The sequence below is a fragment of the Lygodium microphyllum genome, chromosome 2 (assembly GCF_053477565.2).
Source record: "Lygodium microphyllum isolate KBCC chromosome 2, Lygodium_microphyllum_v1.1.10, whole genome shotgun sequence".
Taxonomy (NCBI): domain Eukaryota; kingdom Viridiplantae; phylum Streptophyta; class Polypodiopsida; order Schizaeales; family Lygodiaceae; genus Lygodium; species Lygodium microphyllum.
In genome coordinates, this window is record NC_141136.1 from 48,263,655 (window position 1) to 48,279,611 (window position 15,957).

The 15,957-nt window shown below is 41.9% G+C and overlaps 1 pseudogene; it reads left to right on the top strand.

The window, feature by feature from the left end:
- The window catches only part of LOC148039705 (subtilisin-like protease SBT1.5 pseudogene), a 58,074-nt pseudogene extending 42,396 nt beyond the window's left edge, over positions 1–15,678 (top strand).
- The last annotated feature ends 279 nt before the right edge of the window (positions 15,679–15,957 follow it).

Genomic DNA, 15,957 nt, shown 5'->3' on the forward strand with positions numbered 1-15,957 from the left:
GTGGTGGCTTTCAAACTTTAACAGTAATACAAAAAACACATATTCATGTTATGCAAGTAGCAGATCTAGCAAAAGTCTCTTTGTTTTTTCATAAATATGAGAAAAGATATCATTCCCCCATCATTTGGAAAGATATGCACTTTTCTTTAATTTACTCTACTATTTGTTATGAGAAAAATAGAAAAATGTTGATTTTAACCTTGTGAAGGATTATATGTATGAAGATTGCTATTACCTTTACTAAAGTAAACCTTGTAGTGATGGGACAGAATTAAATGAGTAAACCATATTAAATCTAGGTGTACAAAAATTATTAGTTTCACCTTAAAATATAATAATTAATGAATTATTTCATGATAAATAACTACATATCTATCTCTCTAATTGCACAAACATATACATAATGTGTGTGTGTGTGTGTGTGTGTGTGTGTGTGTGTGTGTGTGTGTGTGTGTGTGTGTGTGTGTGTGTGTGTGTGTGTGTGTGTGTGTGTGTGTGTGTGTGTGTGTGTGTGCTCGAGGAGGCTACTGATGAATATATATGTGCATCACATGGGTTCAAAATAAGAAAAATTTAAAATACCATTTTTATACATTTTTTGCATACAAAAGGGTGTAATATAAAGGGGCTACTTATAGATTGAATAGAAAAAGGTTATATTTTATTCAAAAAAAATCACAAATAAAAATATTTATAAATAGGCCTTGAATGCACATGATGTATGTATACGTATAGTGACCTCCTTGAGAGAGAGAGAGAGAGAGAGAGAGAGAGAGAGAGAGAGAGAGAGAGAGAGAGAGAGAGAGAGAGAGAGAGAGAGAGAGAGAGAGAGAGAGAGAGAGAGAGAGTCTGTGTGTGTGTGTGTGTGTGCATATCTTGTTTGAAACACTATAGACTAATTAATTAATAAATTAGTTAATAATTTAATTAATCAAATAGCAATTACTAAAGTATTAGTTTTAGTTGAAGCTAACTAAGTATCTAAAGCTAATTGTAATTGCATACCTAAAACCAACTATGTACATACTATGTAACTAAATGAAACTATATACCTAAAACATTGCGTAACTACATAGCTAAAACCCATTCATTAAGTGTATTAGTTTTCATGTACATTAACTAGTAATAATAATTGATTAAGTTATTTTAATTTATGTATATTAATTTGACTAATTAGTTTTATTACAACCTCAACTACCCCTACCACTACACCATTGGCACCTGCAACACATTGCTACGTGCCCCAATACATCTCAAAATGTAAGGAAGCTCTTTATTGAAGGCAGCCCATTGATGAGTCGATGCTAGCCTAGATTGATAGATACCACACCACCCACATCGAGAATACAACACACATGCTCCCTTTGCTTTGTCTAACACAACCATCTCTTGGCCAACTAGTAACTTATTCCATCTCTTGCCTAGCTATGTTGTTTTTAAAAATCAATCCTCAAGAAAAGAAACTAGACTATTAGTAATCAAATGATATAAGTAAATCAAAACCAATTACTAGCTAATTGATGTACAATAAATTAATCGATTTGAACTTAAATATTCCATTATTACTCATTATAAAACTAATCAACTTAAAATTCGTTAACTAATTATCGAGCCAAAAAATGGATAAACCTCAAATAAAGCACTCCAGTTTGCCTATTTCAACTCCATAGCCTATTAAATCCATAAAATAATGCATTGAAAAGGTGTCTACTTAGTTGTGGAATAACATATTTTATTATGGAACAATGTAACTACAACACCTTAGAAAGACTCGACCATGAGCACAAATTTTCATAAATTGACCTTACACATTTCATTGCCATTCTCAAATTGTTTTATCATAACACAAAGTGTACTCGTGGGAGAGATTATAGCTTGAATTCATGTAAGGGTAAGCATGTGTAATTATTGGCATTATATGAGTTTGATCTCTAGGAATTTTTCAAGGATCTCATACTAGAAGCCCTAGAGAGCCTTCCTTTATTTCACACAGCATCACATGGTTTGGCCACTACTACTAGGTGTACACAAAAAAAAATAAAGATACTAGCATATTGTCCATAGCATTAGGATATAGCTGAAATATATGTGCCAACAATAAAGCCCAATTGACTCCACCAAGAAATCTAGTCACCTACACATCTAGTGATTAGATAACAAATTAGCATAACCAACAAGTATTTGTTGATAGCAAGCCTTAGATGTTTGTGAATAATTCCAACTCCAAAAAACATACATTAGAATAAAATGCTCTCCTCCTACCCCACAGCTTCATGCATCTAAGACTAGTTCAAAAATGTTGCAATCATTCACTGTTGAAGTCATTTAAAGTGCAACCTATTAAATTATTGTGATCCATTCCCTCACTTAAGAAAGATAAAAATACAATACACTACAACTTCTCTTGTTTATGAGTAGGCTACACAAAATTCTGTCAAACATAGCCAAGAGATAGCCAACCACCTGCTTTGAGGAGGTACTCAAAGTAGAATGGAAATGCTTTCAAACAAAAAAAGCCCTCTTCAATTTGTGGAAGTGCTTTTTTAAAAAAAAGGCCGTCTTCAATTTGATCTTACTTTCCCTCAAATGCCAACCATTACCATCTTCATTTAGCAAAAGACTTGTCAAACAAGTGATATGGCAATTGGTTTGGTTGTTTACTAACTACCATTTATGCACTAATTAGCCAACTGCCTGATCAAAGTAAAAGCATGGCATCAGGCACTACTAGCTTTGTAGCTTAACTTGAAAATTTTCTCTAGCATAGAAGGTGAACCACTTGATAAAGACCAAATTATTCAAAGTTTTGATGTTAGAAAATATAATCACCACTCTTGAAATACAAGGCTGCTTATGGAGATTTAAGCAAAATCAAATGAAACTTACCCTAAGGTGATATGAGCCAAAGTTGAAGATCTTTGCATTAGCCTCTTGAATAACCTACTTGCTATAGCCTTTATCCATACTTTTTTTCTTCACCCATGTCTTCATAGTCTAAAACCATACAATTGTAAGGGTTGTGAATCCAAGATACATGATGATAATAAAATTTTGTTGATATTCTCATTCATTGGCATTGGAATGAAAGATACATCACCTCATCAAGGCCCCCTAGGATCTCCATAACTAATTCTACTTGACTTTCATATAGATCAATGCTCCTTAAATACTACATGAAGATGGCAAGCGAGGCACATTGTGTTAAGGACCAACAAACTAACAGGAAGAAATATATGATAGGTATGTCTATTAAGATAAGGGCCTTCTCCAACTCCTAATTTCATATGAGATCTTGGGACCTAAGGTGGAAATTAGAGGTTATGTCACACCCAAGTGGCAATCAACTAAAGAAATGAACCCCACACAAAGCAATCTATTGAACTCATCTTTCACTAGCTTACAAATGCGTGACTTGTTTCTATATGTTTGCATTTAGATTGAAATGACATCTGATTTTAGGGGAATGTAATTCTAATAGAAACAAGGATCTAGGCCCTTCATGTTAGAATAATCCTATGAAAAAATATCCTTCAATTCCTTTAGTAGAGCAATCAACTATTCATAGAATGCAAGATCCAAATGGGCACTAGTTTTTACTAGCTTGGTTTCATGTAGACCAAGGGAGACTATATATAGTTCATCCTCTTTGACCCTTGTCACCTTCTAAAGATGGTTTTAAATTCTTGCTCTTGTCACAATACTTCTGTCATATCCAAATCTGTAATAGCCATAGCATTCACTTTTATATTAGAATCCTAAAACTACTTCACTCACTAAAGGCATCAACATAATTGATGTAACATATCATAGTTTTAATTGCCATAACACATCATTGTTTTCGTCAGTTTCACAATGCCTAGAACGTGTTTCACTTGTAGAACTTAGGAAGCTTCAACATTAGTGTTATACAAATCACCATATCCATTTGGGCAAAAAATCTTGAATATTTCTTAAACTTTTCTATAGCTTTGCAAGTATTCTAACATATATAAATGAGAATTTTAAATTTTAGAAGGATGGAAGGGATGGTCAAAGGCATGAAGATCTTGTTCTTTTTTATGAAACTATGGAAAACCATCATTTGAAGTGTGTTTCTTTGATTTTGGACTATTCATAGATATTCAATAAATGGGGGAGAGGGAGAGTCTTCTTCTTCATTTCTATCTATGCATTCTAGCTCATCAAGGATATTGCAAGTATGTCTATGTTTGTCTTGCACTTGCTAGATATTAGGGAGGGGTGGAACCTAGGATACCAAGCATGGATCATTATGAACTAATAATAAAATATCCTATCTAGTATTTGGGAGTTATTTTCAATGAGCCCAATTACTCATTTCATGTAACTATAGAGCATGGGTTGGCCTTATTCACCCAAACAAGGTGTTTCAATACTATGATGAGCTTCATAGTTACCTTATTGCAATATTAGTTGATGGAGTCAAGGTAGCTATGCAAAACATATTAGAGACCCTTCGATCAAGATTTGGAGGCCATGTGTCCTTGGAAAAAAGTCCCATCAAGCCTTAGAAGCATCTATTGCTCATAACTTCCCTAACAAAGGGTGCATCTCTTGCATGAATCACAATATAGATTATATCTACATGCAAATATATCAACTAATGCTCTAGATGGAGTGCTTGAAGTGACTAGATAGATCTTCCAAACTTTGGACAATTGGAGGTTTTCCTTCCTTTGTAGCTCTGAGTAGATTGTTGTAGTGAGTATGCAAGATGACTTCTATTGTAGAGATATAATACCTCACACTATACATATAACTTATGTTGCTTACAATAACTTGTTTCTAGGAGAATTCATGCAGTTGCATTGTAATAGGTTTCAAGGAAGTATAGTTCTTGGTTTGTTAGCATTGCCCTTTAACCTGTTAGCAACATGAGAACAAACCAACAACATGGCTGCTCCTTTTATACAATCTGTCATGTGGGCCCCAACCTTGCCTATCACCTTCATGACCCATGGTAGTTAAACATATAGGTTTAGGGTGAAAATTGGTTATGTGACTCAATAAATGAGTAGCATGCCCCTTTGCCTAGATCTGAATTGTCTATTACTATCCCATTCTTGGCCTCATTCCATTCAAGAATCATCATTGTGATAACCATCCTCTCATGCTTTTTCACATCATGGACAATACTAATGAGCATTGTGTCAAAGTAGAATGAGATCTCCCAATAGAAAAATTCACTTTCAAATACTCCTCTTTCAATCAAATTGCTATTATGACTGTGATCTCTACATTAGAAGAAAACACCTTGTCAAAAGATGTAGAATTGTGGGGTGAATCATACTCTATATGATTTCCTACACCTGTTTGCTTCCTAGATCAGTTTGCATCTAGGAAAAAATATGCTTCATGCATCATCTACAAAAAAAATCATCCTACACCAAGATGGGCCACATAAATGAAAATATTGAAAAACTCAAATAGCATTCACATACCTTGATAAAGATGTAGTTGACCTACTATCAAACCACTAGTAGATGATGGGAAAAAGCTAGTGGGAAAAAGCTAGTCCATAGGTTCATTCCCCTTGATGGAAGGCAAGAAGGAGCAGTTACATGCCAAAATGAATCAATCTACAAAACATATGGCTTGAACAAATAGAGAAAGATTGGAAATCTTGAGGATGAACATGAGTAGCATTCTAGAGTTAGGAAGAATAGTTTGTTACAATCCAATATTGCTTTGGAGGCACCCTTTCAACATTCCAAACTACGAGAATCCAAGCTTTCACTCATGTAGCCTTCTTGTGATGGGTAGTGTATGCTACAATAATGAAAAATCCCTCTCTCTTCTCTTTGACAGAATAACAAGGTTGAGGGTTGAAACACTAATTTGGGCTATCAATCACACATATCCAATATAATAGAGTAGATGAAAAAGAAGAATATGAAGAAAAGGGAAGGGGAGAAGCATGAAACATGAGTATATAAGAGCTATGCCAATATCCAAAGTGATTAATTGCTTACATTGATATGGTAGAGGAAGAGCCTTCTCTTCTACATGTGTTCTACATGTGGAGCATTATAAAGAGAAAGGAACATAATGCATGAGAGAGAGAGAGAGAGAGAGAGAGAGAGAGAACTATTTCTCTTTAATTTTATAAAATAAAATCCTCTTTCTTTGAGAGAAAGATATCTACACATTTCAATGCTATTTCAAGGCTAAGTGGACCACTTTATTGAAGAGAAAGGAACATAATGCATGAGAGAGAGAGAGAGTGGGAGCTCTTGCTCAACCACCAAGACCCACGAACCGCTTATTGTTTCAAGTGTTCCAAGCGAGCTCTAATGGCTATCTCTCACCTAGCCGATGCGCCGTCGATCCTACGAGTGTAGTGAGCTTACCTTAGTGCCGATATGAGTTTCCTCCTCTCTCACACACACCGGTAGCTCCACGATCCTAGATGCTAGATCAAGAATCCTCAAGCCTCCTCCACCTCCAAGCTCCATCCTCCATAGCTGTGCGCTCAAGAAGAGAGAAGAGAAGAGAAGAAGAGAAGAGGAGATGGTGAAGAGCTTCAACCTCTTGATCCCTCACTCTCACACACTCACTCCCTCACACTTTCACACTCCCTCTCTCAAGAGAACACACAAGCAAGAAGATGAGAAGGAGAGAAGAAGAAGAAGACTCTTGTTGCCACACACCAAAAGAATGATCTCTTATTCACTTTTTGAACTTTATAAATACAAACCCTAAAATCCCATGGGTACCCAACCCTGTTTTACATGACCAGCCATTGTGGCAAGGTCCTTTTTCCATTTCCCTCTTCTAGCCTTGTGCCTCTAGCCTACACCCATCTAATATTTTACAATTGGCACAGGAGGGAGCCTGGAGCTCTTTTACAAGCGTTTTCTTATGAAAGTGGGATTGGGACAGGAGGAGAATTCTGCAAGGAAGCACGTCATGGAGTCGGCTAGGCTTCCTAAATCAAAAAGTAGAGCATCCTCGAAGGAGGGTCCACCTTTTGTCATTTAGGATCTTGCCTAGACTCTGCGTCTATGGCCGGTCGCTTCTGCCCTGTAGCTGTAGTTTTAGTGCTCATCCCCTAGGCTATCTCTTTTTTAATGAAATACTACATCCATGCCACAAGATTTGATACATCTGTACTAGTGGGAATGCTGGGAGTGATGGTGGTAGGCTCAGTGGGAGGCACCAATAGAGTAGGAATTGGGTAGATTGGGGCCTTGCCCTTGCTCTCAGAGACAGCAGGCGGCACAATCTCCGGCACCTGTGTGCTTGACCCAGGCCTTTCTTCTCTATATGGGCTCAAACTCCCCAGTTCATCAGCTCTACATTGTTGTTCTATGGGCCGGCGTGTAGCTTCAACCAGGTCTTCTTCCTCCTTCCTTCTTAGTTCTTCCTCTTCTTCATCAGACTTTCTTCGCCTTTCCTCTTCTGATTTTCTCTGCTCTTCCTTCTTTTTCTTTTTTTCTTCCTTTTTCCTTCTTTTTCTCTCCTTCGCCTCTTGCTTTGATGCCTTCTTAGCCTTTTGTAATTGCTCATTTTCCTTTTCTTCTTCCTATTTTTTCTTCTTCTCCCTCTCCCTGGCCTCCCTAAGGGACTCTCTCTTGGCCTTCTCTAAGTCCTCTTTCTCTTTCCTACGGCCCTCATCATCCTTTTTCTTTTGCTTTTGCGCTGCCTTCTTCTCGGTCTCCTTGACCTACTTTTTGCTTTTCTGTTCCTCCCCTTCCTCCTCAATCTCAATCCTATCACTGGACCTCTCTTGGTGTTGATGAGGAGGTGATCTATCGGGTGTTTCCCCCTCCCCCTCTTCTGCCTGCTGTGCCTCCTTCACGGCCTCCTGGATAAGCGCCATTAAGACACCTCCATACCTGATGTAAGAGGCCTTGGATGAAGCTTTCTTCCTCTCTGTAGCCTTGGAGGCTGGAGACCCTCCACTTGCTGGCACACTTCCTAAAGCCAATGCTCTAGCTACCTGGTCGATAGTCTTTCGTACATACCCGTTCGAGTCAACTTTGTCCAGAGTGTGGGTTGCTATGTTCTCCAGTACGGGTACGCTGATTCGATGCATCAGGGAGTTGTAGCGTTGGCTAGAGAAGAGAACATGTACTAGCTTTGCTTGCAGCCTAGCTTCTGCGTCGGGGATTTCTAGGATGCTGATGCCGTCATTGGTGAGTATCTCCTCCTTTTTCATTTTCAGCATAGCATAGACATCCCTCTTCTGTTTTCTCTCTGTCTTTGGCTCCAACCCCAACGCCTTCTCTACCAAGGCTGAGTCTAGACGGACATGCACCTGCTTGGCACTTTCTCCTCTACCCATCGTCACTGTGCTCCATTCTTGGTCTGGGTCGTATGATCTAAGGAACTCTACACACTTCAAGTGGTCCGTCTCTTGTGAGAATTTTTCAAGGTACTTGCTGAGGTTACATTGCTCAACCACCCTCCTAACTGCTTCATCCCTAGCCACCACAACTTCTATGTTGCAGATGGTTTGAAACTTAAGCTGGCCCCGAAGGCGCGGTTTTCTAGGTAGATGCAATATTGCTCTCTTTCCTCGTTTGTGAATGGGAGTCGGTGGGCGCAGTCTTGCTGCGACATCTTTTATTCTTGTCATAAATTGTAATTTTCATTAGTGCTTGCGACATAATAATTTGCTGAAAAAGAAAAACTCTATGCTTTTGAATGACTTCATTAAGATCCAATGTATATTCTCCTTTTCAGACTTTGACTTTTGGCCCTTTACTTCAAAATTTCCATGCCCTTTTTCTACCCCATCCATTTTTCATAATATATGTCTATGTGTTTCATTGACTTTGATTTGATTTACTGATTCTGATTTGATTCATCTTACCCCCTCCCCTTCCAGCTTGAGAAGAATCCTTCCTAGGATTTAGGGTTAGAAGGTTAAGGGCTTTGAGCATGGAGGTGTAGGGGTTACTTGTGAAGGAGCCAAGTATAGAATTTGGGATTGTATTCCAATTGAGCCTCGCGGTCCAGATCAAAGGGTTTAATCCCCACTTGGGTGATGTATGTGAGAACATCTATTAGGAAGTCACCAGAATTGACATGGCTAGCAATGTGTAACTCTTCCTCGGTCAACAAGAGATCGAGGTAGGGGTGTCCTTTGATGTATTCTTCTATAGGACGGCCCCAAAGAGTGGTTAACACTCGATATGAGGTTGGCGCGACATATGTGGGATCGTGCTCTGTTGTTTTGTGACAGTGCAGCACTGCTCAGCGTTGGTCATTATTCGGCATCCTTCAACTTTCCATTGCAACCTAAGAGCGTACCAATGCCTTAAGAACCAAGATTCCATCTCAGAAAGTCTTGACAACTCTGCCACTTCTTGGTCAGTGATGGCAGAAGTGGTTCGCTGATCATACGACGTGACGAGGCGTTGTTTGATTGCTTGCTCTGTGGAGATCTCAGTGCTGAGCAATCTAGCAGTGGAGGTAGCGGCTTTTGCAAACGCGAATTCAAACGTTTCCCAAGAACAAGGCATCATTTGAACTTTGGTTGCGAAGGATTCGTCCAATCGGCCTAAGTCTAGGCGATCGTAGCTTAGAGCTAGCGACACAAAAGTGGCGTCCAGTCGCTTAATGCAATCCACCATGTCATCCCCTATTTCTTTAGCTAAATCATCTGCTAGTGTGAGAAATGATTTCCTCTCGTAAGAGGGCCCAAGGCCTATGGGTGGTTGGGGTTTGGTAGGACTTGAGCCTTTGGCAACGAAAAGTTACGGTGGTGAGTGTTCTTGAGCTTGCGATTGGGTTGCTTGGACTATGGCTGGGTTAGTAGCAACCTCGAGTGACGGCCTGCTACTTTCAGGATGGATTCGGGGAGTCGGATCAACTCTGGCGGGTGATGACTCCTGTGACAGTAGTTGTCGCTTGGGTCGATAGGCTTGGGCAACTCTCTTGGGTTCACGCGTGGATGAATTTGATGGTTACAGGTCAGGGGAGCTCTATGGCTTGTGGTTTTGAGGTTTTACGGTTTTTGGGATGATTAAGCTTGAGGCTGGCATACAAGTGGTGCCTTTGGCCATGTGGGCCTTAGGTATCCATAGCCAAGCATTGCCCTCATAGTAGCCTTGTGCATGCAAGAGGGCTTTGGGGACCCATCTTTGTTTGATTACACGTCTATACCTGTAACTGCGTTTGGGCCTCCTAGGTTTAGGATTTCTAGTCTTATGAGGGTAGGAGCGTCGATCCGAGGCTACTGTTGCGGCTATTTAGGCATCCATTGAAGGCAAGGCTATGGGGCCTTAGTTTTGGCTGCTATGGGTTGTGGTCTATGAAATTCGGGGAGTGGCGACCGCGCACTATCCCCTCCTTAGACTTGACTACATATGTTTCTATCAGTGGCTTTGTGGCCCGGGATGAGGTCGCGTAGCCCTTGCTGAAAGCTGTAACAATGCGAGCATTGCCTATTGCGAGGTGGATGTGCTGCGACTCATAATCCACATTGCAGTGGATCTGCTTTTTGAAAGTTCGCCCCAGCAGTGACTCTGTGCCTGCATTTTTAGCATTTGGCAACACGTAAAAAATCATTGGAACAGTCTCAGACTCGATAGAAATGACTGCTTTGCACTTGCCGATTAGAGCGTAGAAATGGGCCCCATATGGGCTTAATTTTGCATTAGTGGACTAAAGTTGTGGTCTGCAAGTTGAGTCCAATGATCATGGGTTAAGACATTGAAGTCTGCTCCCTCGTCGATCAAGGCGTTAAAAGCACATGTTTGTTTTGCCGTGACCGTAATATGGAGGTATGCGGGTTCTACAGCTTCCTTCTCCTTGTCGTCGATTTCAGTGATTGTGGCTACTCGTACTTTGACAGGCGGTTCTAACATCGGTGGATCATGCAAAGGGTGCATAGGAGGGTAGTACTTCTTGACACGACTGCCATTGAAGAAGCCTATCCCTTCACTGTCTAGGGTTTCAAGTTTGACATAGCCTGTTCAGCTGATCGCACGAACTTTAAAAGGTCCAAGACCTCTAAATTTCATTTTTTTCTTATGCCCCTTAACTGAATAGAGGAGCACTAAGTCACCATATTCAAACTCGCACTGCTTGATATGCTGGTCAAACCAGCTCTTGCATCGGGCTTTCTCACAGATCAGTGCATGGGTGGCTAGAAGACGAGTCTTCGAGAGGCATTCAAGTTCAACTAGGCATTGTGTCCATGCCTCCTTCCCTTTCCATTGTTCTTGAAGGGCTATTCTTAGGCTAGGAACAAAGAATTCTAATGCTAGAATCGCTTCAGTTCCATATGTTAGCCTAAAGGGGGTTTGACCGACAACCGTTTTATAAGTTGTGCAATAAGCCCACAAAGCTGCCATTAGCTTGTTGTCCCAGTCGCTGCGTGCAGCAAAGATAACCTTGGTTAGGACATTGATAAGAATCTTATTCATCGATTCGGCCTGGCCGTTTGCCTGAGGGTAGTATGGCGAGGATTTGCGATGGATGATGAGGAATGTGGACAGAAGATGCGCGATCACTTCATTGATGAAGTGCGTGCCTTGGTCACTGACCAGTTCGATGGGAAAGTCGAATCGTGGAATCACTTGCTCCCATAAGAACTTAGCAGTCGTTCTAGAGTCATTTTTTCATGTTGCTCTCACTTTTGCCCATTTAGTGAGGTAATCCATGGCCACAATGATCTACTTGGCCTGCGAATATTGTGCCACAGGACTAATGGGTCCAATGAAATCAATTTCCCATTTTTCGAAGGGTTGTCGAGCAATAAGTGGGGTTAATTCCATTTAATCCTTCCAAATCGGAACCTTCGTCCGCTGGCACTCGTCATAGTGCCTGACAAATCGTGCTGCGTCGCGAAAAAGTGTAGGCCACCACAGTTGAGACTGCAGCACCTTTCGTGCTGTCGTATCCCTGCTAAAGTGTCCTCCAGCAATGCCGCTGTAAGCCTCTGAGAGCACATTGTGCATCTCATGCTTGCACACACATCTACGCAGCAATCCATCTTGCCCCAGCCTATAGAGTTGGCCTGCAATCAGTTGATAGGGCTAGATCTTAAGAATTAATTGCCTAAGTCAAGCTTTTTCTATCGACGATCAATCAGGCAGTCCGTGCTCAAGCACCTGGACTATGTCATCTGCCCAATATGGCATTAGATGGGCATCGGGTAATTCATCAACAACACCTTGTCTAGTGGCTTCTCCAGTGGGAATGCGTGACATGTGATCAGCCATGTAATGTTATTTTCCCTTTCGTACCACCACGAAGAAGTCGAACTCTAAATGCAGAAGGAGCCATCAAGCTATGTGTCTTGTAGCGCAAGGTTTGTTTACTAGATAGAGCAAGGCTTGATGGTCCACGAAGAAGGTAAAGGGCGTGGCCAAAAGATAATTCCGGAATTTCTTCACCGCGAACACCATGGCTAATCCCTCTCTTTCCGTCATCGAGTAGTTCATTTCCGTCTCAGTGAGTTGTCTGCTAGCAAAGCTCACTGGATAGTCTAAATTGTGTTCGCCAGGTTGGCACAACACTGCCCCCACGACAAAATTAGAAGCATCGATATACACGTGGAAAGTAATGGTCCAATTTGGGGCTCATAGGATTGGTGCTGTGGTTAGAGCCTTCTTCAACTCTTTGTATGCCCATTGGCATGCTTCAGTCCATTCGAAGACAATAAGCAGCTTGTACAAGGGTCTGGCGATTGACGCATAATTCAGTACAAACCACTGATAGTATCCAATATGGCCTAGGAAGCATTGAACTCCCTTGTAGTTGTTTGGGGGTGGAAGGTCAACAATGACCCTGACCTTCAAGAAGTCAGTGGCAATGTCGTTCTTCAACACCACATGCCCTAGGATGCATCCATGCTTCACCCAAATCTAGCACTTTAAGGGGTTCAAGGAGAGATGATATAAGCGACACCGCTCGAAGACTGCTCGGAGTTTGTCTAGGTGTTCGATCCACGTTGAGTGGACATAGAGGTCGTTGACAAAGACTTCTAACTCCTTGCGAAGCATGTCCTTAAAGATGGTGCACATGACGCGTTGGAAAGTGGCAGGGGCATTAGTCAACCCGAAGGGCATGACTATGTAGGCAAAGACACCCCACTCAGTGGCGAAGGCCATCTTATGCATGTCTGCAGGATGCACTTGCACCTGGTTGTACCCTGAGAAGCCGTCCAAAAAATTGTAGGCTTCCTTGCTTGCCACTTTCTCAAGCATGTGCTCGGTGTACGGCAATGGATAGTTGTTCCTCTTGGTAGCAGCGTTCAACTTCTTGTAATTGATGCACACTCAGATTTTTCCATTCTTCTTCATCAGGATGACTATGGGCGATACCCAGTCTGTGTGCTCAATTTCGTAGATGAATCCTCCTCTCATCAGCTTATCAATCTCTTCTTTGACAGCATGAGCGTGTTTTGGATTCATAGGTTATGGTTGTCGCTGCTTGACCGACATTACGTCTGGTGTCATGGGTATGTTGTGAGTCACGACACTTAGATCTACCCCCTCAAGCTCTTCTAAGGACCAGGTGAACACGTCTATGTACTTTCGCAAGAGAGCAACAAGACTCGTTTCTTCTTCATCAGTCAAGTCATCGGCAATGAAGACTGGTCGGGGTGTTTCCCCTTCCAGGGCTAGGTCGACCTCTTTGACCTTGGCTGGTCCCTCGATTGGTTCGCTCATCTACGCTTGACATTTGGGACCTAACAGAACTACTACCCTATCCCCTTTTTTGAATTTCGCAAATCGTTTAGGAAGGTCTTGCGGTTTTTGCTATTCTTCTGTTCGTGTTTCCCTGGGTTGTTTTACCTTTTCCTGCCTTAATCGTCTGCGCCTCAGGTGGATAGGTAGATCCCCCTTGGTGCGTCTGGTTGTGGGCGGCCTAGGGATTTCTGGATCACTATCTGAACTAACCTTCGATTTTAGAGTCAACCCTCCGTCTTCGCTAGAAGAGGTGGTCTCCCCCTGGTGGGCGCAATTCAAATGGTGATTCAGTCCTAAGTACTGATGTCGTTCCTAGCTAGGCTAGGCCTGCTTGCTCAAGGTCTATGGCTCCTACGTGTTCCAACCAGTCGCGATCACATTCCACGTGCATGACTCCTCACTCCATGCTGAAGATACTCTTTTTCTGTGGCTTGGAGTCTGCGCATATTTGCTCTATTTCTTGTCCTTCAGTGGTGCCATATTCCACGGTATCTTCCTCACCCTCACTTTCATCACTGAAGGATTGATAGTCTTCGTATTCTTCGTTAGAATTCTCTTCATCAAATTGCTCATCGTCTCCTAGGGCTTAGTATATCTCTTGTCGTTGGTCAGGAACTAGGGCCTAGTTATACATGAGGTTTAAGTCATGCAGTCTGGTCCATTGCCACTTGGATTCATCTAAGAGATCCTGGAGTGGTTTGAAATTTGCATCTACATTGCCAGCTAGCTTGTCTGTTAGGTATTCCAGTATCTCCTGGAGTTCCCTTTTATTGGTTGGGACTTGGAAGTTGACTAGCTTCAGTTTCCTACGAAGGCTTCCTGCCATCATGCAGACTTGTACGGAGGGTGTGTCATTAGCCTTGCCAATTGTTTTGATGGCTTGCTCATACACCTCGTGATCAGAGAACGGTAGGTAGATTGTAGCAAGGACATGCATCCAATCCCGCTCATCCTCTGGGCATGGGATGTACTTGGTCAAGGGCCCATAGGACTTCTTGACCTGAGCATTACCCTTGAGCATAGCAGAGATGGCATCTAAGTCGACTGGTGAGGTATTCTAGGTGTCCATCTCTACTCTCACAGCGTCCGTCCTATTGCCAAGGAAGATCAAGCCATTACCCCAATATTCGATGACTCTAGCATTGTGCATCGACGGTCGGTCTAATAGGATGTCGTAGTCCACTCCCTTCATGACTATAAAGTCAACGGAGAATTGGACTCCTGCAATCTTCACTGGCCAATTCTTAAGCACCCCAATTGGTTTGACTCTCATACCGTTTGCTAGTGTGACATTAAACCTAGCACTCTCAACGGATGGGTTTCCCCAAGTCTAAAGCATTGCATGGCTAAGCACACTAACCCCAGCCCCCGTGTCCACGATTCCCTTCCTCGTCGTATCGCCTAGGGCTAAAATCAGTAAGACCGCTGTCGTGTTGCTGCGCATCCGAGTCGTGAACACCTCCATTTTTGTTGTGCATCTGTGTTATCTTATTGCGCGTGTTTCAATAAAAATATGCAAAACTGATGCCAAAGAATATTATTAAGCTGTCAATTTCAATGATGAATTTTAAGTAAAGCGTTGGACAAACTTCAAATCCCCAAAACAAACAAGATGTGCTTTGGTGATGGAGACCCGCAAAAACATGGGAACATCGAAGTTGATATTAAAGATGGAGATGATGGTAAAGTTGTGTAGTCTATCTAAGGATTTTTGGAACTTAAGCAAATCTTACATCCCCAAATGACCATGACATGAATGATGAGAATTACGTGGATCACCTTGCTAATAGGAACAACTAAATTTGTTGGGCCTTTTTGCCTATTCTGGGAAAAAGAAGGGGGATATTTTTGAAAAGGCGAATATGGCGGGCTGTGGGAGGAAGATGCAGACTGTTTTTTTGCCCAGCGAGCAGAGATGTTCTATCAGAAACGACCAGAGCTTGTCAACCTTGTGGAGGAGTTCTACCGAGTGTCTCTTCTGATGAGTCGTCCCTTGCAGCAGACAACCTGACTGCCCAGCTTGCGTTTCTGAAGAGTTGTTGCAGTTATCCTACTTGACTCGCTTAGGCTTATGATGAAGCTGCAACGCAGCCCATCACATTCATGGTGGTGGGACAGTCACAACAGTCCCAGGCACTCTCGGTGGCTCCAGTCCAATCTTCAAGAGCTTGATATGGCGTGAGGAGAGGGGGATGAAGACCAGATGGACGATGATTTGCTCAGTAGAGAATCACAAACAACTGAGGCCATTGCTGTGCCTGAACAAGATAGTTCTTGGCGTCAGGTTTTG